Source organism: Lynx rufus, unplaced genomic scaffold (genome assembly GCF_022079265.1).
Source record: "Lynx rufus isolate CCGP_SWC_20201006 ecotype Redwood Valley unplaced genomic scaffold, mLynRuf1.p SCAF_6, whole genome shotgun sequence".
In the NCBI taxonomy this organism is placed as follows: domain Eukaryota; kingdom Metazoa; phylum Chordata; class Mammalia; order Carnivora; family Felidae; genus Lynx; species Lynx rufus.
The window spans coordinates 23,315,814-23,342,715 of NW_025814878.1; the positions used below are offsets into that span (position 1 = coordinate 23,315,814).

Sequence of the window (26,902 nt, forward strand, 5' to 3'; positions counted from 1 at the left end):
CCAGGAATATCGGCTGAGCAAATTTGCTACTGTTGTCTGCGAGCAGACAGTTCGTTACTTCTGATCCCAGGTCACAGGGTTTAAGACTTACCCTGTCAGAGCATTATCCTGGTTTTTCTCTTTCTTTCTTTTCTTTCTTTCTTTCTTTCTTTCTTTCTTTCTTTCTTTCTTTCGTCTCTTTCTCTTAAAGTTTATTTATTTATTTTGAGAGAGACAGACAGAGAGAGAGCATGTGGGGAGGGGGCAGAGAGAGAGGGAGTGAGAGAATCCCAAGTAGGCTCTGCGCTGTCAGCACAGAGCCTGATGCGGGGCTCAAACTCATGAACCATGAGATCGTGACCTGAGCTGAGATCAAGACTTGGATGCTTAACCGACTGAGCCACCCAGGCGCCCTTATCCTGGTTTGGTGCAAGCTGATATTTTGGTGATAGCAATTCCATTCAGTTAGTCATGTTTCACCAAAGGCAATCTACAGAAAAAGCAAGTTCATTCAGCTGCCATGGTTTCTAGGTAAAAAAGTAACCATACTTTTCATTTGCCTTACGCTGGCCTAGATTGTTGGTTTTTTTCCCCATGTGCTTCACTCATCTTACCTTATTTTATCTTCAAAGTTATAAGCAATGTAAAGTAGGAATTATTAGGGGGTTGTCGAGCATATTTGATGAAGAATTTGAGACAGAGAGAGATGGTGAAACAGCTTTTAGGAGAAGAGGCGGGACATGAAATCAGGCCTCCGACGCTCATTTGAATCTTTGCATTAGAGAGTTTTCTGCAACTCCAGGGGGCAGTATTCACATTCTAGTCTAGGTCAATGGAACACAGGCATTGTGCGTGCACAACCTTCCAACAATCCAACGTCCCTGCTGTTTGCCATAAGACGCTTGGATCCTGCTTAACTGTTAATATTTGCAAACAGTTTTTAAGATGATAGAAAAGGGAGACATTTCCCTTTCTTTTGCTTTTTAGTGAAACTGGTTTCCTGAATAGACCATTAACTATGATTCTAAGCTACCAATTAGGAAAAGAGTCAAAGAGGGAAGCACTGAAACAGAGACAGTCCCCTCTATTAAAATTAAACAGCAACAAAAAAGACCTCTCTGAAGACAAATAAAGTAAATAAGAACATTCTAAGGACAGGAAACATTTTAAATATGAGATTGCCAATCACCTTTCCTTCCTAAATCTTAACCACTTTAGAGTGATACTTCCCCCAGTTTGATTTTCTAAGTTAGATGAACATTAACAGTATCATTTATCTGGAACCTATGTAACATATGGCATTAAATCTGCTTATTGTTATTTCCCCAGATACATCCTTCCAGCACCCATTTCAGGACAACGCGAATATACTTCCCTAGCACCATAATGCAAGCACTCTTTTCTTGTTTAGCTAATTTGAAAAATGAACATAATGTATCCAGTATTTTAAAACATGACACCAATGCTCAAAAATTTCCGATGGCTCCTCATCTCTTGCAGAATAAACCCGGAGTCCTTGCAATGACTCATGTGATCTGGCTCCCAGGACCTCTCAGCTCCTCCTCCTTCTCATTCCTGGGCTTTGGAACACTTGTCTTCCTCTGCTCCTTGGGTCCTCCCGCTCACGCCTGCTTCAAAGCTTTGGCACGTCCTATTCTTCCTACATAGGACAGAGCCTGGCTTATGCTCCCCTTCTCAGGGAAAACTTTGGCTGTTCTAGCTAACATCTGCACCCCCACCCCTCCCTTGCTAACATTACTCCATTCCTCATAGGCACCCCTGCTTTATTTCTCTCTTAGTAGAATGTGTTCCTTTAAATTGTCACCTTTAAAATGATGTAGCCTAGGGGTGCCTGGGTGGCTCAGTTGGTTGTGTCTGACTTTTGCTCAGGTCACGATATCACGATTAGTGGGTTCGAGCCCCCCATCGGGCTCTGTGCTGACAGAGCGGAGCCCAGAGCCTGCTTCAGATTCTGTGTCTCCCTCTCTCTCTCTGCTCCTCCCTGGCTCGCACTTTCTCTCTCTCTCTCTCAAAAATAAATAAGCATTAAAGAAATAAAATGATGTAGTCTATAACTTACCTATTTGTATTGTTTACTGTCCATCCCCTCTGCTCCCATGTCCCACTAAAATCTAAACTCCATGAGGGCAGGGATTTTCTGTTTTATTCACTCCTGTTTTTCTGCTATCTAGTAAAGGAGTGTATACAGTTGGTAAGTACTCAATAACCTATTTTTGTTGGGTGAATCAGCATTACCATATCATGTAGCCATAGGATATTATATGATATGAACTCTGGATTAACCAGGCTCATTTTATAAGCAAATATCATACAAAAAATATTTTCCTTCTTTTGTCATTAATTTATAACTGTACATTAGAAATCTTGGTATTCAACACTGCTCTTTGTAATGACAATGCATTATGTATCCAATGTCAAGGCTATATATTCTAGGGAAGCCACTGAATTTCCTTCCAGTAGAGGGTTTACTTTAAAAATAGACTCAGAAAAAACGTTTTATTTGAAAAACAGATGGATTGCTGAAGGGGTCACAACACATTTAAATTTTCCTGTGAGAAAACAATAAACTGGATGATAGAGCCCAAACAAAGGCTTGCCTGTCTCTTAATTCTCAGGAAAAGTTCTCCAGCAGGGTCCTGTCCCTGAACAACCTCTCAGAGCCTCTCCAGAGTGCACCAGACTACAACTGCACACTGCTTTTTCCCAGTTCTTTTTATGTAGCTTTAAGGTTCTTCCCTTTTTTTAAAAAAAATATTTATTTATTTTGAGAGAGAGAGAGAATGTGTGTGTAAGCATGGGAGGGACAGAGAGAGAAGGAGAGAGAGAGAGAATCCCAAGCAGGCTCCATGCTATCAGCACAGAACCCAACGTGAGTCTCAAACTCACAAACCGTGAGATCATGACCTGAGCTGAAACCAAGAGTTTCACCACCCAGGCGCCCCAAGGTTCTTTCCTTTTTTAAGTTATGAGCAGGTCTGCCCTTCTTTCCTCATTCCCTCCTTCCTTGTCTGTCTCCCTCCCTCCTTCCTTCCTTCCTTCCTTCCTTCCTAAACAAACTTTTTTAAAGGAACATTTTTAGGTTCACAGCAAAACTGCGCAGAAAGTGTAGAGATTTCTCATGTATCTTCTGCCCCTACATGTGCACAGACCTTCCTATTATCAACATCTCCCTCCAGAGTGGTACATTTTGTGACAACTGATGAACCAACATGGACAGATTATCAGCAAAGTTCCAAGTTTATATCAGGGTTTACTCACATTCTGTGAGTTTGGACAAATGTATAATTACATGTATCCACCATTATAGTATCATATAGAGCAATTTCACTGGTGAAGGTCCTTCATTTTTAATTTTTTTCTACTCTAAAAGGAACAAATACATGCTTATGGTAGGAAAACTGTAAAATACAGAAATATATGATGAATCAAGTAAATTTTTTCTCTACCACTAAGAATTATATACATACACAGTTATATACAACCATACATATTTGGAAAAACACAGTATATATGTAATTCTGTATATAGTTTTATGTCAGCAGTATCTTCCTATATTTGAGACAGACTTTAGGACATGTAGAGCCATTAAACATTTCTCCTTGTTTCTTCTCTGAATACGGAACTGCATGCATACCTTTATTCACTTAGAAAAAAACCTTGTGCTTTTGGGGTCCCAGCTGAGAAGAAAGGAATAATATAGAGACCATGAACATGAAAAGGTGCAATTGTCTTCTGTTTGCTTGCCTAATGAAAGTTACAAATTCTTCTGGTATAATTGAAATACCTCTTAATAACAGCTTGGTTGGTGGTGGCGGGGGTTCTCTGAGGCAGAGGCAGAGACAGGCTCTTAACAATTTGCCTGTTACAATTTTGAGGACCTAAGGAAGTTCCACAGGGTTTTGTTCCATATTATTTCATAACATTTGTATAATGAGCCCTCACCCATCCCTGGTGCAACAGACTGAGCATGTTTGTTCTGGAAGACTTCCATTTGCTGGGGAACCACAAACCTCAGTTACTTGACTTTCATATTGTTTTGCAACTTCTGTGCTATTTCATGGGCTTTTAGCTGTGACACAAGGCACAGGATCGCTGGGATTACACGCAATCTGCAAAGGGAGCGGTTGATCTCAGAAAGTCCATTTGTTTTGGGGGAAAGTAACTTTGTGACAGATAATTTAATAAAAGCCACAACTCATCCCCAAGATGTAGCAACCCAAATACTGGCTGCCTCAAGGCGCAGTTCCAGATTACAAACACCTCCTCCAGTAGGTCCCCTTCACGGCTGGAACAAGTTCTCAAAGTTTTGACACTTGTCTGATGTAGGTTTTAGTATAGCAAACAAGCAATAAGAAACAAGCTTTGTACCCTTAGAAATCAGAAAAACAACCTAAAATCTCTCTCGTTATAAAACTAATAATTACCCTTTGCTGAACACTTGGAAGATATAGAGAGACAAAAAGAAGGAAATAAAGATTATGCATGATCCCACCATTCACGAAGTCAAAAACATCTTGAGTTTGGGGAAGTTATAATCCTCTCATTGCGCTCAATTCTTATACTGGCTAATGATGACTTTTCTAGCTCCACCTGGAAATACCCAAAATGAGAGCAACTGATAAAAAGGGAAAATGAAAATACTTTGCTGACTCACTCCTAAAGCATTTGTCAATAAAATCCACAAAAACTTGTGAGGATTAGATTTAGAATCACTCTGCTCTGTGATTTATAGAATCACTATGCTAGTGACTATTGATACGTCAGGATTAGACACCTTAACTATAATTTTCCTATTATAAGTTCATATCTATAACCTGAGGCCTTTAAAAAGTTGGTTAATTTGGGGGCGCCTGGGTGGCTCAGTCGGTTAAGTATCTGACTCTTGGTTTTGGCTCAGGTCACAGTCTCAGGGTCATGAGATGGAGCCCCACGCTAGGCTGAGTGCTGGGTGTGGAGACTGCTTGCGATTCTCTCTCTCCCTCTCCCCTGCTAGTGTGTCCACTCTCTCTGTCTCTAAAAGTAAGTAAGTAAGTAAATAAATAAATAAAATTGGTTAATTTTGTATTTTGTATAAAAGAAAAAAAATGGAAGTTAATTACCTCAACACAAAAGAGTTTTTATTTACGAACCAGGGTTTTGTTTATGGTTCCACTGTGGGTGGGGAATACGTATTAGGATCATTTATGGGATACTTATTTCCAAGTGTTCAGCAAAAAATAACTGCTGGTTTGGTTTATGCAACAGACTCCAGTTCTTTAATATTCATTGTTAATCAACAAATACAGTATACATGTTTTACTACTACCATTGTCAGCCTAATGACTTGTTTGCATAAATGATACATGATCTCATTAAAGGCTATTGCATGAAATGTTGTTTGTATGGAGTGGAATGATGAATTATGTATTCTAACTTTTACTCAAAGATTATTATCAAGTGTTAATTTATTTATTGGGCTACCATACACAATTGGTGGGAGGGTGAATTGGTACAGCCACTTCGGAAAACAATTTGGCGGAATCAGTTAAAGCTGAACGTATAATACCCTATTCTAATTATACCAGAAGTTGTAACTCTAGGTTAATACTTAAGTGAAGATGTGTATATCTGTGCACAAAAAGATGCATAAGAGTGTTCACAGCAGTATCATTTTTAACAGTCCAAAACTAGAGATTATTTGTAACAGTTCAAACTTGGTAAATGTTCATTACCACTAAAATTGATAAATAAATAAATTGCCCCCCCCACACACACACAAGAATACTCTGCTGCAATGGTCAGCAGTCTTTTTCTGTAATACGGTAGGTTTGGGGCAATCGTATGGTCTTTTTTCATAGTTACTGAATCATAGTTACTGAACTGTGCCAATGTAATATGAAAACAGCTATGGACAATATAAGAATGAATGGGCATAGCTATGTTCTAATCAAACTTTATTTACACAAACAGTTGACAGGTCAGATTTAGCCCCTGGTCAATTTATTGACCTCTTCTCTATAACAAAAGAAACAAGAAAAGAATGAACTGTAGCTATGTGCAACAGCATGGATGAATCTCATAGACAATGTTGATTTAAAGAAGGTAGGCAGAAAGTAGAAAATGCTCTGTGATTCTATTCATGTAAATTTCAAAATTAGGGGATAGTGATAGAAGTCAGTGAGTCAGTATGGAATCTTTGGGAAGTAATGTGTGGGAGGAGGTATGAGGAAAACTATATTGATCTGTTCGGTTTTACATGGACGTACTAACTTTGTAAGAATTCATTAAGCTGTAAAAATAGGATGCTCATCAGAATGTAAGTTGTATTTCAATAAAAAAGTAAGAAACAATTTTCTATCTAAATAAACCAATAGCTAAATAGACTAATAGCAGGAGAATTAGAAGTGCCAATAAATATGCAAGCTGCAATTTCAATTGTTGAGGGATATCAGGCTATTGATAAATATAAACTTAGATACATGTACACCATATTAGTTCCTATTTACTAATGTTAAAGACACTAATTAAAAACTTGCTCTTCTAAAGATAATATTTCAACCCAATTTTCCAAGAAGTTTTCCCTACAGGGAAGTAAAGAAAATAGGCATGCACAGTCACACTGTTGTCTTGATTTTTGTTTTTAAATAGAACATGTTTCCATTTTCAGCAGTACAGTTGCCAAAAACTTGTAGGTAGAGAAAAAATCCTTTACTACATTGAATGGCCTAAAAGTTTACATGATTCTGTGTGCTCTCATATCTGAAATCTGACCCTGAACTTCTGGGCTCCAGGCACGTGGACTAGGCTAGGAGAAGAAGTCTTCTCCTACTTGACCTTCAAAGCTCTTCCCAACTTTAAAGTCCTATGAAAGCAATATCTGAAAGAACTAAGTCCCTTCAAATATTGAGAGAGATATGCTTAAGACCAAGTTCCAAATGTCTGCTAAATTAACTGAATCACGGTCGTGGTCGCTCACCTACTGTTACCCACAGTCATCTTGGCATTTTATTAGTCAACCATCTTATAAACATGATTCATGAAGGAAGACTTCCAATGATTCAAAAAGTGAAAGCAGATGGACTAAGCTATCTTTCACACAGACTGCCTAGTGGAGTTAATTATTATTAACAAACTTATTCTATAAGGAATGCAGTAATTCAGGGATAAGATGCTGAACTTTTCCTAAGAAATGTGGAAAATGTATTTTTGAATTCAGTACGTACTTCCAAAATGTTCAATTATTTTTTACAAATATTTAACTGTTTAAAGAAGTGAGAAATATTGAAATGCATTTTCTTGACATTGTAATATACATTTTAGAAAGTAGATCAGCATGGTAAGTAACTCTTTTCATAGATATAGTACGTATTGTAAAATTCTTAGATTTGTAGTATGTGGCTATCATTGAACAGTAAAAATACTGTTGTTCACCAATCCTACAGAAGTCTACATCCTATTAGCATTTCTGGCTTTATTTTCTTATATTTAGGAATGTGAGGGCCTCTTTCAGAATGAAACCTCCCAATTTTCTACTGTTCCACATAGAATGAGAGACTTCAGAATCTAGAATTTAGGTAAAGAGAGATATATAATGCTATTATCTCATTAAGTTGCAAGTCATAAAATTTTAAGAATATTCACTGTAAGCCAAATGTATTAAATTCATATGTATCGACTATCTTAAAGTAGGAAAAGGCAAATTCTTTGCATTTGTTTATTATGATATATAACCTATTTTAGATTTGCCTTTAAGATCAGTAATTTTGATAATGTCCAAGCCAGCATCACAAAATTAAAGACTTGCATTAATTTTTCAAATATGAAAGTTTTGGGCTTATGGAAACTGAGCTTTCTAGACTACCAGCTAGCCGTCTCTTTGGAATAGGTCTCTTGGCAAGTAAATAAGTATTTTTTGGTAATTAGATGACAAAGAAATGTTGTAATTCAAAGAAGGAATTGATACAATTGGAACAAATATTTATTTTTTCAATATTTTAAAACTACCTTTTTGTGCTTTTATAATCTACAAACTTTATACTATACATAACTGAAAATTTTTATATTTTGTGCATGTTTATAATCTATACACATTAGAAAACATTATAAACTTATAACATTATAAATAAGACTGGTTATTTATTTTTGCGAGAGAGAGAGAGAGAGAGAGAGAGAGAGAGAGAGAGAGAGAGACAGAGCGTGAGCAGGGCAGGGGCAGAGAGAGAGGGAGACACAGAATCTGAAACAAGCTGCAGGCTCCTAGCTGTCAGCACAGAGCTCCAAGTAGGGCTCGAACTTACGATCCAGGAGGTCATGACCTGAGCTGAAGTCGGACACTTAACGGACTGAGCCACCCAGGTACTTCCACATTGGGATGTCTTAAGCCACCCTGAATAGCAAGGCTACATGAATAATTTGTTTAAAAATGTATAAATTCACAATGAAATACAATTATAATCAATAAAAGGTCCAACATTGTTTGGGAGTCAACCAGAAATGACACCTTTTCTGGAACATTATAAAAACACAGTTTGATGTACACAAGGATCCCTAGGTGAACTCATTCTGAGAGCAAAAAGCCTTTAAATAAAATTTGTAAAATTTGTAAAATTTGAGGGAAATGAACCACTACAGTGGCTCCGGGGGTGGTTGAAGAGGCCAGGGGCGGCCCAGCTCAGGAGATAATGGTACCGTCAGATCTCAAATGGCTTAGCGCCTCTGGTCTCCTTGACAATAGGGAGTTGGATGTGGAGTCATCTCCTTTTAGGCCAAGATAGGTCAAGAAAGACTCCCCTTGAGGCACCTTGGGGTCAGAGGAGAAGGTTTGGGGAAAACACGAAACATTAAATTTTTCTTATACCTTCATTAGGAATTATTTTTTGTGCTCTTTTGGAGTTTGGGGCCAATGTTGGTTGCTAGGAATACGAAGATCAATAAGATGGAGACCTACTCCCTTGGAATATGCATGCTAGATGAAAAAAAATGGAGAAATAATTCAACATTTACAGGATGAGAGGGAGGATCTTGTGAATTAGGGTCAAGGAAAGCAGCTCTGTGCAGGTTACCTTGACTGGCCATCGGAAGAGGAAACTCCTAAGGAGAAAAGGGAAGGCAGGGTGCTCTTGAACAGGAGGCAGTCACTTTTCTGAAATGCGCGTTTCGAACACACTGTGTTTTCAACATTTTTTAATTTGTATAGATTGGCGTTGGTGTTTTACTTCATCGAGTTTAACATCAGAACTGCTTCGGAATTCCCTTTGATCTATCTCTAGTCAGTTCTTTCTTCTTTCCTACATTAATTTCAAACCTTTATCTACCTCTTCATGCTGCCTCCTCTATTCTTCTCCTTATTCTCTCCAAGATATCACGCTTTCTTCTTAACAAGAAGGGAGGCAATTAGATGGAGATATCAATTTCTGCCCATCTTCAACCTGATGGGCATGTCTCCACCCTTACTCTTCCTTGTCCACTGTCACCGCCTTTTCTCTGTGGCAGTGGGAGGGGTTTTACAGCTCACAATTACTTCCTTTCTCTTCAGAAACATTCAGCCACTTCCTCTACTTGCTCTTTTTTCTCTGAATTAAAACATTCTCAAATCTTTCCCATCTTAAGAACTCCTTCCAGGCCATCATTATTTTTCACCTTCTTTTCTCAGACAAATTTCTTGATAGACTAGTACCCCTCCTTGGTTCTCTGCTCCTTGTCTGTGCACCACCCTCCCTATCTTTGACCTTCTACTAGTTATACTCTTGCTGATAGTTCAGGTTGCTAAGTCCAACGAATGCCTTTTAATCTCGATCGCATTTGACTTCTACTGTACTTCACATTTTTATCGTGATCTTCCTTTTGAATCTGTCTCTTCATGGCTAAGACGATACCATTCTCTCTTGTTTTCCTTCTGTCTCTCTGCTCACTCCTTAATCTCCAATCTATTTAAGCTTCTTTAGATTCCTCTTGCTCAAGTTCAACCCTTTGGTATGTTGCTTCCAAGCATTCCAAGGTGCACATCCACCTTCCTCCTCACCTCCTCATATCATCACTGATATGTTGTCACTAATGCCTTCTCCCAGATCACTGTTCTGAGCTCCAGACTCCCTACTATCTCTGAGAGTTCCTTCAGCATCTCAAATTGGCTGTGTCCAAAATTTAACTCATTTCTCAAGGTTGCAAATCTGATTTTCATGCACTTTCTACTGGGGAAGGTTGTCTGGGGAAGGGTGAAACAGCACCTCTAAATAACGTTCCTATAGTCAATCCATTATAAAGTTCTACCATCCCCTTTCAAAGTCTCCTGAATTTTGTGCCTCCTGTCCTCCTTGATGTTGTCTCAGTTTGGGCAGGACTCATCATTTCTCATCTGATTATTATTGCAATTTCCTAAACTGACCTCTCTTTTTCCAGTCATATCCTCCTCCAGGGCATTCTCTAGTTAACCAGCTTGGTCTGAAACATGTATCTCACATTGTAGCTCTGCTTGAACATCCTTAAATGATTCTTTGTCCTGTTATAGAACCATTCAATCTGCCTCACCTTCCTTTCCACATTGATTATCTTATCATTTCTTTGCTCTTTTAAAATTTTTTTTATAATGTTTATTTATTTTTGACAGAGAGAGACAGAGAGAGAGAGAGAGAGAGAGAGAGAGAGAGAGAGAGAGAGAGAATGAGTGGGGGAGGGGCAGAGAGAGAGGGAGACACAGAATCCGAAGCAGGCTCCAGGCTCTGAGCAGTCAGCACAGAGCCTGATGTGGGGCTCAAACTCATGGACCATGAGACCATGACCTGAGCTGAAGTCAGACGCTCAACCGACTAAGCCATCCAGGCACCCCCATCATTTCTTTACTCTTACTGTATTCTTCAGGAGTAATGACTTACGGTTTTTCTTTTCGGTCATATTAAGCTTTTTGAACCTGCTGCTCCTTCTTCCTAGAAATGCCAATGGCTTTTCCAGCAGGCCGCCCATTCCCAGCCTCACAGGTCTGTCTGCTGCTTCTCTCTGACACTCAGTTCCTTTTCACCTCTTGTGTAGGCCTTTCTGACACCACTCCACCCTCCCTTTCCACAAGACCTTGGCCCATCCTTCTTATGATCTAGCATGCTATGTTGTTTTTGTCTACATAGTTCCTACTAGATTGGAAGCTTCTTGAGGGCAGAAACCAGAACTTCCTTCCATGTCTTCCACTCCTACCCTGGCATGCCTTATGTATCTATAAATATTTGTTGATTGAACAATTTTTTGAAGTGTAGCTTTGTATGAAGGGTCTCTTCCTTCAGAGAGAAAAGGAAACTAACACAAGACTGACACTTCTATCACTTGGGGATTTATAGCTTCAGTTCTGATAGAATGACCTCTGCCTGTGTTGTTATTAGCAGCTAGCTCTTATCTGAGCCCTGGCTCCCTGCTGCATTCAAAAGCGTGGTGTTTTGTTGCCTTGGAAATGCTGCTGCATTCCACAGAAAGCAACTGTGAAACTAGGAGACTTATTTTTCTCAAGCGAGGCAATAACGACTTCCAAAGAAAAAATTTTAAAGTCAGTAAGACAATGTAGAAAAACTTTTAAATCATAAACCTCAGGGTAAAATGATTTTCTATATATTCCTGTAAACATAGAGAAGACAAAATAACAGCCCTCCTCCTGTTTTCTCAACACAATGTTCCATCTGCAGAGGAATAAACTCTCATGATAAGGATTCTACCTTGCTCATTAGATCAACTTTCAGAGTATCCCCAGCAGAGGGTTGAGCATAGGTAGTGCTCAGGAAATATTTGTTAATTACCTGATTTCTAGGCTAGGTCCTAACTGCCTATTTGTAGAGAACTACACAGTTATCATCCTGTAACCTCGAGTAATATGCTTGGGAAACTGCCAGTTAGTTCATGTAGGAGCTTACCCATGCCTTAGCTGAGGTAGCAGATGGTTTTAAATGCTATACCAACCAGGTTTTCATACATCTGGGTCATGCCCTGCAGGTGATTTTGCTGTTCTTACAAATGTATCAGCATGTATCCATTCAGTAAATATTGGGTTCTCATATAGGCTAGGTGGCCAAACACCGTCCCAGATGCTGGACACCCAGCAGTGAATAAAACTAAGTCTTGCTGTCATGATATTTACATTCTATGTGGTGGGGTGATGCTGGGACATAGTAATTAACAAACAGACAAAAATATAAAATACATCATTTGCTGAGAAGTGCAATGAAAAGTAAAATAAGGCAGATCCTGAGTAAGTGATTGGGATAATGCCCCCACGCCTTTTCTTGGAAATATCCAGATTTCAATTCGCCCTCTTTTAAAAGTTAGGAAATCTCATACATGAGCATACATATAGGAAGAGTGAATTGATTTGTCTATTTGTCCACATGATATGAAGTGCTTCAAAAGTGTAAGTTAAAATTAATTCAAATTTCTATGGCATTTTAATCTTGATAAATCAGTTCAGCAACTTGAAAACTTTTGTTTTTAAAAAAAGTCCTTCACTTCTAAGGTCAAGTACACATAAAATAGCTCTCACCATAGTCTTTCTTTAATAACCTATGAGGATAATATGCTTATTTCTAGATTGCAAACATGCATTTGAAAAATATCTATTCACTTTAACCAAACTGAGATAGTTCAATATTCTCAGTATATCAAATATACTGCATATACAAAATACTGCATATATCAGTTTGCATTTACAAAATACTACTAATAGCAAATGAAATGCAGGTACTTCAAACAAATTACTTACTAGTATTTAATAAAAATAATGTTATATTTCTAGTAGTTCTAAAAGTTTATAGAATGCTTTAATATTGTGTTCTCTGATCCTCAACAAACCTGATAACATACATAATAATATTGTTATTATTACTTATTATTCCATTTTAGAGAAGAGTAAACTGATATTTATAGCCTTTAAGTGACTAGTGTATAGTCACAGAGTTTTTAGCTGGTACCAAATCTTTAAATACCCTGTTCTTTCTACTACACCACAGTGGCCTACTTTGATATCAAATATTATTTGACAGATTGTGTATTAATTTTAAGAAAAATATTTATGAACCTCAAAGTTGTCTACATACAAAAATCATGAGCTGCTGCCAGTGAAAAGCAAAATATATCAAAAATTACCCATGTTATTAGAGGACAAATTTCTGAAAAGTGAAAAATAATACCTTTTAACAATTTTCTCCAGTATAAAAGATTACAATGTTGTTTTACTTCTTAAATAAAATACTATGATATTTAATATCAATGGGAAAAGATTAAATTAAGATGAAAAAAATCGAATCTAGAATTCAGGTCATCAGATTCAAATAGTTATTGAGTTAAAATTATTTAATTTCATAAGTATCTGATGAATGGCTGTTCTTAACAGCTGTCCAGTAGAAACTAGTTTACAGAGTATTCTCTAAAATTCTATAATTGAAAAAATACTCTCTAAATAAAAGAGATCAACACTCTCTCTTATCCGATACTTCTCTCTTTTTAGAGTCAATGACAACAGTCAAACTGCCCATAATAAGGCCCCCAATTCCTTTTCAATTTATTCTTCCATCATCCATGTGGTCTGAAACACTTCCTGCTCCCTCCTACTCCCCAGCTTTCTTTTATCTGGACTTTTGAATATGGCCATGCAACCACCTACAATGCTGCCATTTTCTCAGCCCCTGCATATCTAAGTCTACAGGTCTTCATATCCCAGCTGTATACACTTCCCCCATTTTTTGAAGTCCTAACATACTTCTTTATAATAATAATAATAATTATAATTATTACTGTTTCATGTGTCATCTCAAGCTGGTGCTGCAGATTTGGGGGTTCAGGGATTGAATCTCTTCCTGGACTGTTAAACCATGTCCCATTGGGTGTGTATTCCTAGTGCCCAAGACAATACCTTGCATATAGCAGGTATTCAATGCATATCTGTTGAATGAGAATTGAATGAATACCTTTGAGTTACTACACAATTTTAAAAATTTTTTTAAGTTTATTTATTTTGAGAGAGAGAGAGAGAGCAAGAGAGAGCAGGGGAGGGCCAGAGGGAGAGGGAGTGAGAGAACCCCAACCAGTCTCTGCACTGTCAGCACAGAGCCCATGGTTTCTCATGAAACCATGAGATCATGACCTGAGCTGAAACCAAGAGTCAGACGCTTAACCAACTGAACCACTCAAGTGCCCCAGAGTTACCACACAGTTCTGAAGAATGCGTTTGATACTTTTAGAAATTGTTCTCACCTTTATATAATGTGTCAGCTTTTCAGTTGCTTTTCTAAACACTATTAATGTCATCACTAAATAACTTATTATTTATGTTTTATTATCATCAATTTGTTTATTTTCAATTGTTTATTATTTATTTGCCAATTTATTGATGCATAAACAATATTTAGGACATTACAGCAGGCAAAGTCTCCTCACAGAACATTTTATTCTGTCACCAGTACAACCCCTGGGCTAGGAAGAACAGATGTTTTAATTTCTACTGTGCAGAAAAAATTATAAATTAAAGCCTAAAAGACAAAACATTTTATATGAGTACACAGTTAATTTTTCGGTAGTATGACTAGAAAGCAAGTCTCTCTGTTTATGTTGAATGCTAATGAAACATTGATTTTGTGGTATTTTCTTGCTTTAAGACTGGAAATCTCTTTAACTGATTTCTAATAAACTTCAACAAAAAACCATGGCAGGTGAAAACAAGTGCATATTTTACATTCAATGACAAAGCACCAATCACCATGAAAAAAATCATGCATGAAACAAAAGAAGGATCACTGAAAATTTCAAACCTTGAAAAATTATAAACTTAAACCTTGGTAAAGAGGTTGGAGAAGTTGAGCCAACAAAATACCATAAGTTACAGGTTAAAGAAAATGCAAATCAAAACCACAATGAGATCTCACCTTACACTTGTCAGAATAGGTAAAATCAAAAGAGACAAAAATAACAAAGGTTGGTGAGGATGTGGAGAAAAAGGAACCCTCATGCACTGTTGGTGGGAATGCAAACTAGGGCAGCCACTGTGGAAAACAGTAGGCAGGTTCCTCAAAAAACTAAAAATAGAAATACCATATGATCTGGTAATCCCACTACTGGCTATTTACCCAAAGAAAACAAAAATGCTAATTTAAGAAGATATCTGCACCCCTGTTTATTAAAGCATTATTTACAATAGTCAAGATATGGAAGCAACCTAAATGTCCATTCACAGATAAATGGATAAGGAAGATACAGTATACATACACAATGGAATATTATGCAGCCACAAAAAAGAATGAAATTGTGCCATTTGCAACAACATGGATGGACCTACAGGATATTGCGCTGAAATCAGTCAGACTAAGACAAACGCCATATGATTTCACTCATATGTGGAATCTAAAAGACACAGCAAATGAAGAAGCAAACAAACAAAAAGCAGAATCAGACCTATAAATACAGAGAACAAACTGATCCTTGCCAGAGGCAGGGGGTGGAAGATGGACAAAATGGGTGAAGGGGCCTGGGAGATGAAGGCTTCAAGTTTCGGAATGAATGAGTCATAGGAATAAAAGGCGCAGTCTGGGGAATAGAGTCAATGATATCATAATAATGTTGTATGGTGACAGAGGGTAGCCACACTTGTGGAGAGTATAGCATAATGTATAGAGAAGTCGAATCACTGTGTTGAACACCCGAAGCTAATGTGACATTGTGTGTCAACTATACTCAAATAAAATAATTTAAAAAATTAGAACCACTCCCCTCACCCCAACCCCGCCCCCCAAACCCCCCAACAAATTAAAGCTTACTATTTAAGAGAATCTCACTCTAGGAATAAGGAGAAAGAAGCAGTTGTAAGAGGCATCGAGTCTGATGGGGAATGCTTTTTTGAAAGTTTTTTTCCCCAAGATTTATCATTTCACAGATTGAGGTTGGCAAGTGGACTAAGAAATGATTCAACATTGCTCACTTTATATAATTTTTTAAAACACTCTTGGTTCTTTGTGAATCAGTTTGATTCATTATATTTAAAAGGTCAAATCCTTTTAGTAACTCATCATCCTTCCTACATTACTCGTGCAATGAGAACTAATTTCTCCTCCACTTCTTTTTTCCTCTGGTATCAGTTCATTATACCTCATTAAGGTGCAAGTCTTGCTATATACCTTTTAATACAGTGATGTGCACTTCTGAGGTTAATCTGGGGTTGAAAGAAATCTCGTGGCTAAATTTTTAAAAAAGGAGGGAGATGGGGCGCCTGGGTGGCGCAGTCGGTTAAGCGTCTGACTTCAGCCAGGTCACGATCTCGCGGTCCGTGAGTTCGAGCCCCGCGTCAGGCTCTGGGCTGATGGCTCAGAGCCTGGAGCCTGTTTCAGATTCTGTGTCTCCCTCTCTCTCTGCCCCTCCCCCATTTATGCTCTGTCTCTCTCTGTCCCAAAAATAAATAAACGTTGAAAAAAAAAATTAAAAAAAAAAAAGGAGGGAGATGGGGGAAGTACAAGTTTTAAACATATGCCCTAAGGATGAAGGAAAGAAGAAAGCAACATTTATTACAATTTGGTGCTTAACTCAATTGCCCACATTTGCCCACTCTGAGAGAATTCTACGGAACGAATACTTAATACTCAGTGCAGCCAGCCCTGCAGGACATCTTTTTTTACCTTCATATGCAGCACGAACCATTCCTCTGAATCCAGAAATGATTTCCCCATAAGACCTATACATGATAGTAGTTTGCTTCCACTTAAAACTGCATTGAATTCGTGTTTCAGAGTAACTCAAGGTGAATTTTACACTGATGTCTCACTTAATGTAATAAGCCAGAAGCACGACTTTGGTGAGGATAACTTATTTATGGAAGTCGTGAGGTACACAGCTTAACACATATACTCAAAGTATCTTTCATAATGATCTGCAGACACACTACTGGAAGAGAAAGAACTATAAATGGTGTCCCTGGCTAGTGACCCTCTTCCAAATTCTGTCTCAACTGTGTGGAAACCAGATCACAGCTGGGAACTGGGCAGGCACCCCAAATCTGGCATGTGAGTGGGAAAAGAGGGGGGATTTTAAGGGTTAAAGTGAGCCCAACTTCACCATTTAAAGCTGTGGGATGTCTCAGGTTGGCCTCCCTTAGGGAACTCAGTTCTGCGGTGGCAAAAAGATGAGAGATGAAGGTTTGGAAATGCAGACTTTATATCTTTGGTTTCCTTGTCTAGATATTTTGCTTTATTCATAAAAACATTATACATTACTTGCAAAAATATAAACTATACTCATGATTGGCAATACTTAGAAAAGTTAATAGCCCCTTAAAATATCAAAGAATATCCTTTACTGTTGGAGGTATAATGCTTTCTCAAGAAATGCTTTAAGAAGCCATAAGGGCATGATCGCAGTTTCCTTTCAAAGGAAGCAACAAATACTTCAGATAATGGTAAAGAGGTGTTTTGCTGTTGTGTGAATACAGATGCCCTTTGCTGATGAAATATGATATGGTCTCAGTTACAGGAGTTACATGTTAATAACTTGATTTTCTCATTTTAAGGGAATAAACCATTTGATTTCACTTCTCCTCTTATTAACTTGTACAGTATTGCTGTGAAATGGCAGCCCATGGGCTTCAGGTGGACACCTGCTAATGGTGGGTTGATCCATGTGTATTGATATCCATAACAATTTTATTTTGGTATTCTCTTTCATCTAAGATTTCAAAGGACTGTGTAAATGTTTCAATTAAATTTTGTAGCAATCCTCTTAAACAGATAAGTAGGAAAAAGCCTAAGCCTTCTTAGATGTAAGCTCCTTGAAGGCACAATTTTCACTATGTGAATAAATCAAGGTCTCTAGACGTGGTATTATTTTTGACACCAAATAAATATTTACCATCTATTTTAAAGGTAAAATGCACCGTTGTTCTTCTTATTCCATCTTTATTTTTCCTGTGCCCTCAAAACTAACAAAAACTTCCATTCTTACAATTACTTTATATTATTTAGTTCCCTATCACTAAGAAAATAGAAATCTAATAAACTAATGAAATCTGCAAGCTTGATAATATACTGCTATTGCCAAGGACATTTATATTTTGAAAGAGAGGTCATGCCTTAATTTGCTTAGGATAAATGATCTAAGATGTTTGGATAGACTCCACCTCTCACATATTTAATAATTTAATTAATTATAATTGTTATGACAGTAAAAGTAATATAGAACTGATTAATGTAAGTATATTTCTAATGTTTGAATGTTGTATAATGTGGCAGATTCACTGGGATACACTTCGTGGCCAGGAATGTCTTCTGTCAGCTCTATAAACCATTCCATATAATCCAGAAGAAATGGAAAGATAATTGGCCTTACTTTAAGTGAGAACAAGTCTGTAGGCAGTAGAAAACAGTCTATTGCTGTCCCTGTCGTAGCTATAAACTAAACAGGTAACTCACAGAGAAACCAGGACAAAGGAAAATTCAGGCAAAATAGATGATGTGCTCATGTGCTTAAAATCACTAGAAGTTAAAAAAATGATTAAAATTACTAGATTAGGTAGGAGCCATAATCATACAATATCTTAATGGTATTAAGGTACCTTATTTAACCATTTGCCTCAATTATTATTAACTATAAAATGAGGATAACACTGGCACAAACTTCATTTTATTATTGTGAAAATTAAATAAGTTAATTGATGAATAGATTTGGTGTGGTGATGAAATGTTTTCCCAAATCTAAGGTTGGGACATAATGGCTGGACAAAGGGATTTTTTTCTGCTTATCTATCTATCTATCTACCTACCTATCTATATCTATCAGCATTTTTGAGGCATTTTCATGCTTAAAGGATAGGAATACTGGATACTTGAAATGGTTGTATGGATGCTATGCTATGTTCATTGTTATGCACTATTCATTTGACAATGGATGAGTTACTTGATGGTTACCATCTTAATTAAAATGAAAACATATAGGAACTGCAACAGGTTTAAAACACTAGCACAAGAAAATGAGGATCATAAGACTAGGAAAATATGGTGTCTGTTTTTGTTTGTTGTTTTTTTTTGTTTTTGTATTTTTGGCTTGTTTTTCAAGTCATGAGCAATCCTTGGTTATTATTACCTGATTATCTTGGATTATACATTACCAAGACCTTCCTATGCCTCTATCTTGCTGACTGCTTTTGAGTCATCTCACCAATAAGCTAGCTGCCAATATTTGAATTAGCCAGAGAAAATGGAAGAAGCTAAAATGAATACTTTTGTTCTTTGCTAATCAGTGTTGTTCAAAGTTGGAATGGACAGGGTAAAATTTTGGTGAAAGTCAAATTTAAGGATTATTTTTATTTATCTAAGCTACTGTTTTTTGTCCTATTTCAATAATTAACTGAAAGTGAATTGGACAGAGTTTAGTGATTGAAATAAGATCTAAACACTGTACCTAAAACTTTACATTTTAAAAATGTTCACGTCATGATTTGGACTATTTCTCACTTTGAGGTTAAGTGCATCACTTATATTCTCTGTACTAGTTTACTAACCTATAAAATGAAGAAAATAATATCCACTTCATTTCTTACTGGAATATTATATATTAAGAGTTTGTGAAAGGCATTGATGATACATCATCCTACAAGAACAAATTATTTTTCATTACAGTGTTGTAATTTTATTACAAATGCATTGTGGGTAACTGTAGATTAGTTCACATTTATAGTTCTCCCAGGCACTGTAAGAGCTTTGTGCTGTGATAGAAATTCTTCATAGTTTACTTACCTAACTTACCCTTTCCAGTTTAGGAATTGCAGTGTGATTCTTACTTTTTCATCACATTTGCGTGAATACAAAGCACCCAATTCTATGTTAAGCCGATGAACCAAGAAAAATTCTGAAATGCTCAGATGCACGATTCCTGACTTACTAACAGTTAATAAAATAAAAACCTTTTTTTATCATCAAATATTCCAATATACATGTATTATACCTGTCTATAAACCCATAAAAAAGCCTATAAGCCTCTGCAATATGCAACAAGAGACAGTCAGCAAGGCAACAGAAGAACAGCAAGTCCATAGAACATCTACATACTTAATATATCTAAAACGAGAAGTCTTCTTACCTAGCATGCAAACACATTTGACATTCTGATCAGGGTTTTCAAACAAGATTTCACCACACCTCTGAAAGAGAAAGAAAGCCATAATTATTTTCAGATTTTATATCAGTGTTCCCAAGGTAATGTGTCTATGCAACCTGACATCAGCATAGCATTATTCTACTTCTCATGTTTTCCTTGGTTATCTGAGTCTAGGGACTTGTGTCATGAGTAGGGATTTTCCTGGTAGTAAAATACTTGAGATATTAAGTTGGGATGGATTGTTCCTTCATGCCTTATGCCTTTGCCTAGAGCTCATTTTGTGTGTTCCTCTGAGGAGTCATGGCCTGAGATGCATTCGGTGTCTAATGTTTTCTGTTTCAGTGGAAGATATGCAGTCTATTAGATCTAATAATTGGAGGTTAATCACTCTCAAAACTGGTCCTTCCTCAGATGGGAGTTATTCTAAACTACCCACTCTGCAATCAAACACACACATTGTTAAACACAAAACTAGGTGGCCTATACTTAACTCTCTGAACTTGAAAGAAACAAGTAAGGAAATGATGAAAAGGTGGCATTCATAATGCTCTTCCTGAACTCACAGACTCATGGAAATGGCAACTTTCTTACCTATATCTTATTTTGAACTTGCTTATTAAAATTTTTGTGCAAGGTAAACTCTGGAGACAACAATTAGCTCTTTAGGAATGGACTACACTTACGTGTATGACTGACAAATGGTTAGTACCTGAATATGTAAATAAATCCTCCAAAATCAATAAGAAAATTGCAAACAGTCCAACAGAAAAACAGATAAAGGAACTAGCAATGCATGGAAGAGGGGATCTAAATGGTCAGTAAACACACAGGATAAATTCAACCACACTAATAATCAAGAATGAGCAAATTAAAGATAAACTGAAGTCTATTTTGAATTCATCTGCATGGCAAAACATAAGAGTCTGGCAATAAAAACTGTTATTAAAAATGTAGAGAAAGGGGCACTTGTAAAATGATAAAATCACCTTGAAGAAAAATTTGCAAAATCTAGTCAAGTCAAAATGTACATATCCTATGACCTAGCAAGTTATCTTCTAAACTGACAACTGGAGAAATTTACACAAATAGCTTTAATGTTCAGCTACAAAACAGATAAATCTATTATTCACCACTGGAATACTACACAGTAGTTCAGATGAATGAATTAGAGTTATGTATACTTTAAAAACATATATTATGTATGTAACATGTACATGTAAATATATAATAATCAATTATATAACAATAATGTTCAAATCATGTGAAATATATAGTGTTCAAATCATACAAATACATATAATTTTCAAATCATGTAAAATATATAAAACTGTCTCCATTTTATATGAAGTTGAAGATAACCTAAAAATAGTACACATTATTTGTAGATATATTAATTTACAGAAAAAGCATAAAAACAGGCGATGAATAATGAACATCAAACTCAGGGTTGGGGGAAGATATGCAGAGGATATACATTCTTCATTCATAATTGTGAAAGGCAGGTTGAGAGGGAAAAGGACAACTAAATTACATACATTCAAACCAATCCATTTTCTGGGATGACCTACATCATGCACAGAGAGATGGACATTTGGCTCAGGGCCATGAAAAGGAAGCAAGCTGTTCCAGTGAATCAAGAGAATGGACTGCAGAGAGGACAGGTTGGTTGTTCGTGAAGGTGGTAAGAGGCCAAGGAATACTGGATGGAAAGTCTGTATCGTGAGCTTTTTTTCCTGGTTACTCTGCTGACCTACATAACATGTGATATTTATCATGCTATTTAATCTCTTCATGCTTCATTTCTTTGTAAGTAACATGGGGATGCTAATATATGCCACAAAGTCATATGCGAGAGCAAATGTGAGGATTAACAACCCGTGGCATCTGACCCAACTGTCTTTCCTGTTTTGCTTGTGTTTTGGCAAAGGTTGAACCCATTCAAATTGCTAGGATCCATTTCCGCATTACCTGCTTTTTTTAAAGTGGTGTTTTTATGACCTGAAAGAATTAATAGTTGTTTTTAAATGAAAGATCAGAGGTTTCGAAAATATTTTCAACTTCTTGGCAAAACAAAGTGTTAAGAAGCTCTATTAATCCATATTCTGAGTCCTACAAGGAACGAATTCTGGAGTGCTCCCTTACCCTTTGTCAATGGCAAAGCCCACACATGTGCTGGGATACAACTTTCCTTCTTTCATTGCAGGGGATGGAAGCAGATGGTAGGTGGAGGTTGCATGATTTCCCATGGCTACCCTAACCCAAGGCTAACCTTACATATATGGCCCTTTCAGAGGCAGATGGGTGTGGGTGTGGGTGTGGGTAAGGGTGGTGCCATGGGTCTTGTTCTTTTTCCTAGACATAAATAAATCCAGAAGTTTCTGCAACTCCTGGAGCATGCATTCCTTAACAGTCATGGCCTGCCTGGGTTCACTGACCACACAAGCTAATGACCAAGCATCAAGGGCAGGTGCGGTGGCCCTTGTGATGATGATGAAGCAGTCCTCTTCCTTCTGTCTTCATCTCCCTGGCCATCTGGGAAATGGCTGAGGCACCTCTGACTAGTTCTTTAACTGCTCTGCTTTGTAAAATTACCTGATGATGGTAACAGATTTTAAAGCATGCCCAGAAGGGAATCTGTTGTTCTCAGAACTTGAAAGAAACCAGATTCTTTCCAGTGCTTTTCCTCATTGATGCCAGTGTTTAAAGGGCCTTGGCTGCCAGGCTCATGCTTGCTGTGAAACCTAGGGCAATGACCCAGTTTAAGAGATTAATTGGGCTAAGCCACGGGGTCCGAGTCTCAGAAAACTGCAGGATCTTCCATGGGGGAAGGTCTCATGCCCTCTTGGGTTCTCAGGTGCTGCAGCTGTCTTTCCTCATGGCTCTACCTGGTCACGCATGCTGGGACCTCTCATCCCAGCTCACTGCTGCTGGATGATCCTGACTTTGACCTGGTTCTGATCACCAGGCTTCTGCCTCCTTCTCAAGATCCCATCTCTCCATAGGATCTCCAGTTTTGTTTTGTTTTTGTGCCTCATATACTAATTTCAACTCTCCTTGTTTGTGTCCTTCTCTCCCAGTTAATACTGACCCAAATAATAGGGCATAATTATTGAAATCCCTCGCCAAGGGGCTGGACCCTCCTGGCATACGATCTTCTACAGCACATAGGATACGCTGCACGTGAACTCATGTATGTAATGCCTGTTAACCTCATAGATATGAAGAATCAAACCACTTTCATTGTTAGTGCTCCTAACACGCCTCACTATGTAATCCTGGTGTCTTATACGTACAAGACACTTAAAGAAGATTTGTGGACTAGCTAACATTGATTTAGCCCATACTATGAGCTAAGCATTGTTCTAAGTGCTGTACATCTACCATCTCATACTTTCATTATACTCTTTTAAAAGAGTAGAAAATCGAGGCACAGAGAGTGCCACTCACTGTAGAGGACTCCTCTCCAGTGACAGAATGAAAGCTGACAGCTTACCCAATGCTTGACTAGCATACGCAGATTCTTAAATATTGGCTATTGTTTATCTACTCACTGCCCGGGTCAAATAGACTATGTCTGCTTACATCCCCTCCTCTCGCTCATTAGCCACTGACTATTTGCCTGAGTTGCAACCTATTAGAGCATAGGTTTTGTATTAGACTAATTTAAGTTCAAATCCTATTTCTGCATTCACTTACCAACTATACTATCATGGACAATTTATTTAGTTTTGTCAAACTTCCTTTCTCATTTGTAAAAAAAAGTCAAGCTTATCTATATCATAGTATCATCATAAGTTTAGTTTTAATTCATTGTGAACAAGAATGTACCAATTTAAATTTCTGTGGATGAGACCATAATACAAAAATACAAATTAATAAATCTAACTTATTCCATAAAGTATATTTGAATTCTCATATTATTATTTGGGATTAAAAATAAAGAAATAATTCTAATTTAAAAAGTCAGAATACTTCATAATTTGGTTGCTAATTCCTACATATTAAAATTTTTCTATGTTAAATCTAAAATTTACCTTTTAGTCAGGAAGAAATAGATGATGTTATATATTAATATATAAATATAATATATAAATATATAAAATGCCACATCTATCTTAGTAGTTTTAATTAAAAATATTTAATTTCCATTAGTTAGATCACATGTTTCAGCAAAATGTGAAATAAAATATATTTCTTTTAAGTGAACTATATTTTTTCATTACTTCCACCTTAAAATTAGTTATGAAAAACTGCTATGAGGTGTAATTTTTAAAAATCACACTGAAGTATTCAGCACACCTCTTTTTCTTAAGGGAAAATTATATCTGAAATTAAAATATTTAAATATGAATCATAGTAACTATTGTACTCAAAAGAAATTTTAAAAAAATTAAATAAAAAAACATTAACTTTAGTGAAAAATTCATATATTGTTCAACTGGAAGCACTTCTAACATTCTTAAATCAGTTAATATTTTTCCTGCTTCAAATAAAATTGTGTGCTCTTTTTATTTTTCTGAATATTTCCAATCACTTGAATATCTTAGTCTCTCAGTGGGCCTCCAGCAATTAATCTTTTTAGGGCAGGTGTCTTAATATCTTTGGATGGGAGGAAACATTAGTAAACAAAACACAAAACAGAAATCCTCATTGGTTGGTGGTTTGGCCCACTGCCAGCTGAGTCAATAACTGTTTTCTGTAAGTAGGTAATGTTAAATGCTATCAGCAAATAATTAATAGGCTGTGATTCTTTGATTAGTTTCTTCCCATAGTTATAGGTTTTTTTTTTTTTTTAAAGCAGAAAGGCATTTATACATGAAACTAGGTGCTTATAAACGCATTGGAGGAGCAGGCTATAGGCTGGGCACCTAGAAATGAGTCTCAAAAATGCAGAATTGGCTTATGAGGGGAGCTGATGGTGGGCCACATTGGAAATGTGGAGACGCAAGAGGCAACACTGGAATTGTTAACTTCAAGACCACACCACCATGGCAATGATCCAAAGATTAGAAAGCTATTGGCATGATTGCCTTTTGATACCCACGGAGCCAGTGACGGAATGCTGGAAGCTACTGTAGAAATGCAGAAAGACCCAACATGCCCAAGTCTGTGCTTGATAGACCTTTAAAACAAACACAACAAAAAGAGCCCGTGGTATATAACTAGATCTATTTTGGAAAAAAAAAAAGTGATCAAAACTGAGTTTCCTGAGCTGAAGTGCTAACCGTGGTTGCTTTTTGATGGAAAACGAAGCACATCTCATTTGTGCCAGGAGCGACGGAATCAACCTGCAGCAGGCAAGGCCCCAGCACAGGCTGCCTTCACCCCCCCCCCCACCCCCACCTCCACTCTCACGCCATTTCCAAGTTCTTGGATTCTGCAAGTTTCCCATTCAGGAATTAATTTCTCTAGTGAGGTTTTTAGTAAACAAGGCAAATGCCCGTATGTTGATGCCTCTGTTTTATTTGTTCGCCCCTGAACCTCCAAGTGTCTTGCATGATGACACTCCCGATGTTAATTAAATGAAAGAATGAATATTTCTTTACTGAAATTCCGGGGCACATGCTTGAAATTTGAGATTATCTGGGGTAGCGTGAAAAGAGAATGTTTTCTGGACGTTTATGTATACACACCAGTAAGTGCTGCCATTAGCTGCAGCCACATGACGTGGAACTGCGCGCAGTGATGAAGGGGAAACTTGACATCGAGAAGACATCTCATAATATCTGGGTCACTTTCCATCTCACATTTTCCCCCAACAATAAACAGAATGTTACTAATAAAAACCAGACCCCAGAAGATAGGCCTGGAGAGAAAATGGTTTAGGTCTTTAGATCATAAAAAAGATAGCTTTGTTAAGAAATTGAACTCCCCAAAGTCTAACAAGGGTCTAGAAGCTTGAAACTCCATTGTCTATCAAATGAGTTAATGAGTGAATGAATGAATGAAGAAACACTCAAAATTATTTATTGAGTGCCTAGTCTGTGCAGGTACCGTACTGTAAGTGTGAATACAAAATCATATGAGTCTTAGGAACTTCAAATGTCCTCCAGAAGTTTATTGCTTAGTCTGAAGTCAGAACATAGGAGACTATGGGCAACCTCAGTGGTGGGCCCCCAGTGCTGTCTGGGGCTATCACAGAATGCTTCCAGAAAGAGATAGCCACAGGTCTGATAGGAAGGAGTTGGCTGACAAAGGACAGGGCAGAGGTAGGTGCCAGTGCGAAGCCCTGAATCCCTGTTGGGACCCTTCAAGTAGCTGCTCAGGAGGAGACCAAATTGTGGTACATCAGGATAGAGGGCTTAATCAAAGTGGTAGTCACAGGTGAGATGAAAGATAAGTATGGGCCAACAGTGATTAAAAGAATTCTGGGCCCAGTTAGAGAGGCCTGACTGAATTTTGAAGAGCCAGGATGCCTAATAAATTCTTTTCGCATTGTAATAGATAATTACAATTTGGTGGTCCCAGATATCTCTAACCAATAGTATTGGCTACAATCTTTTGTTCATTTCCAGCTCCAAGAGGGCATACCAAGCCTGTGGTGTTCCTTATTCTTTTTTCTTAAATTATTACACAGAATGGCTATAGCCAAAAGAGCAGTCCCTAACCACTCAGTTGAAATCTCATGTGAGGCTGACTTCTGCTACTGCTAAAGCCATTAGCACCTACTGTTGAGCACATCACAATTTCTCCAGCCCTCAGAGGGTGCATTTCCAGGGTCTCCTACTTTACAGTGGCTAGAGTCCCATCTCCCGTGTGGGTGGCATAGCCAGGCCTTAATCTCTAAACACTGTGGCAGCCCTTGGTTCTTTGGTGCCAGAGGACG

The 26,902-nt window shown here is 37.5% G+C and overlaps 1 long non-coding RNA gene across 1 annotated transcript in view; it reads right to left on the bottom strand.

Annotated features, from left to right (window-relative positions):
- LOC124528613 (uncharacterized) overlaps window positions 1-26,902 on the bottom strand; it is a 167,744-nt gene that overhangs the window by 44,100 nt on the left and 96,742 nt on the right. The window contains exon 2 of the long non-coding RNA XR_006966195.1: window positions 20,059-20,119. This is a non-coding gene — a long non-coding RNA (uncharacterized LOC124528613). The remainder of the gene's footprint in view (window positions 1-20,058; window positions 20,120-26,902) is intronic.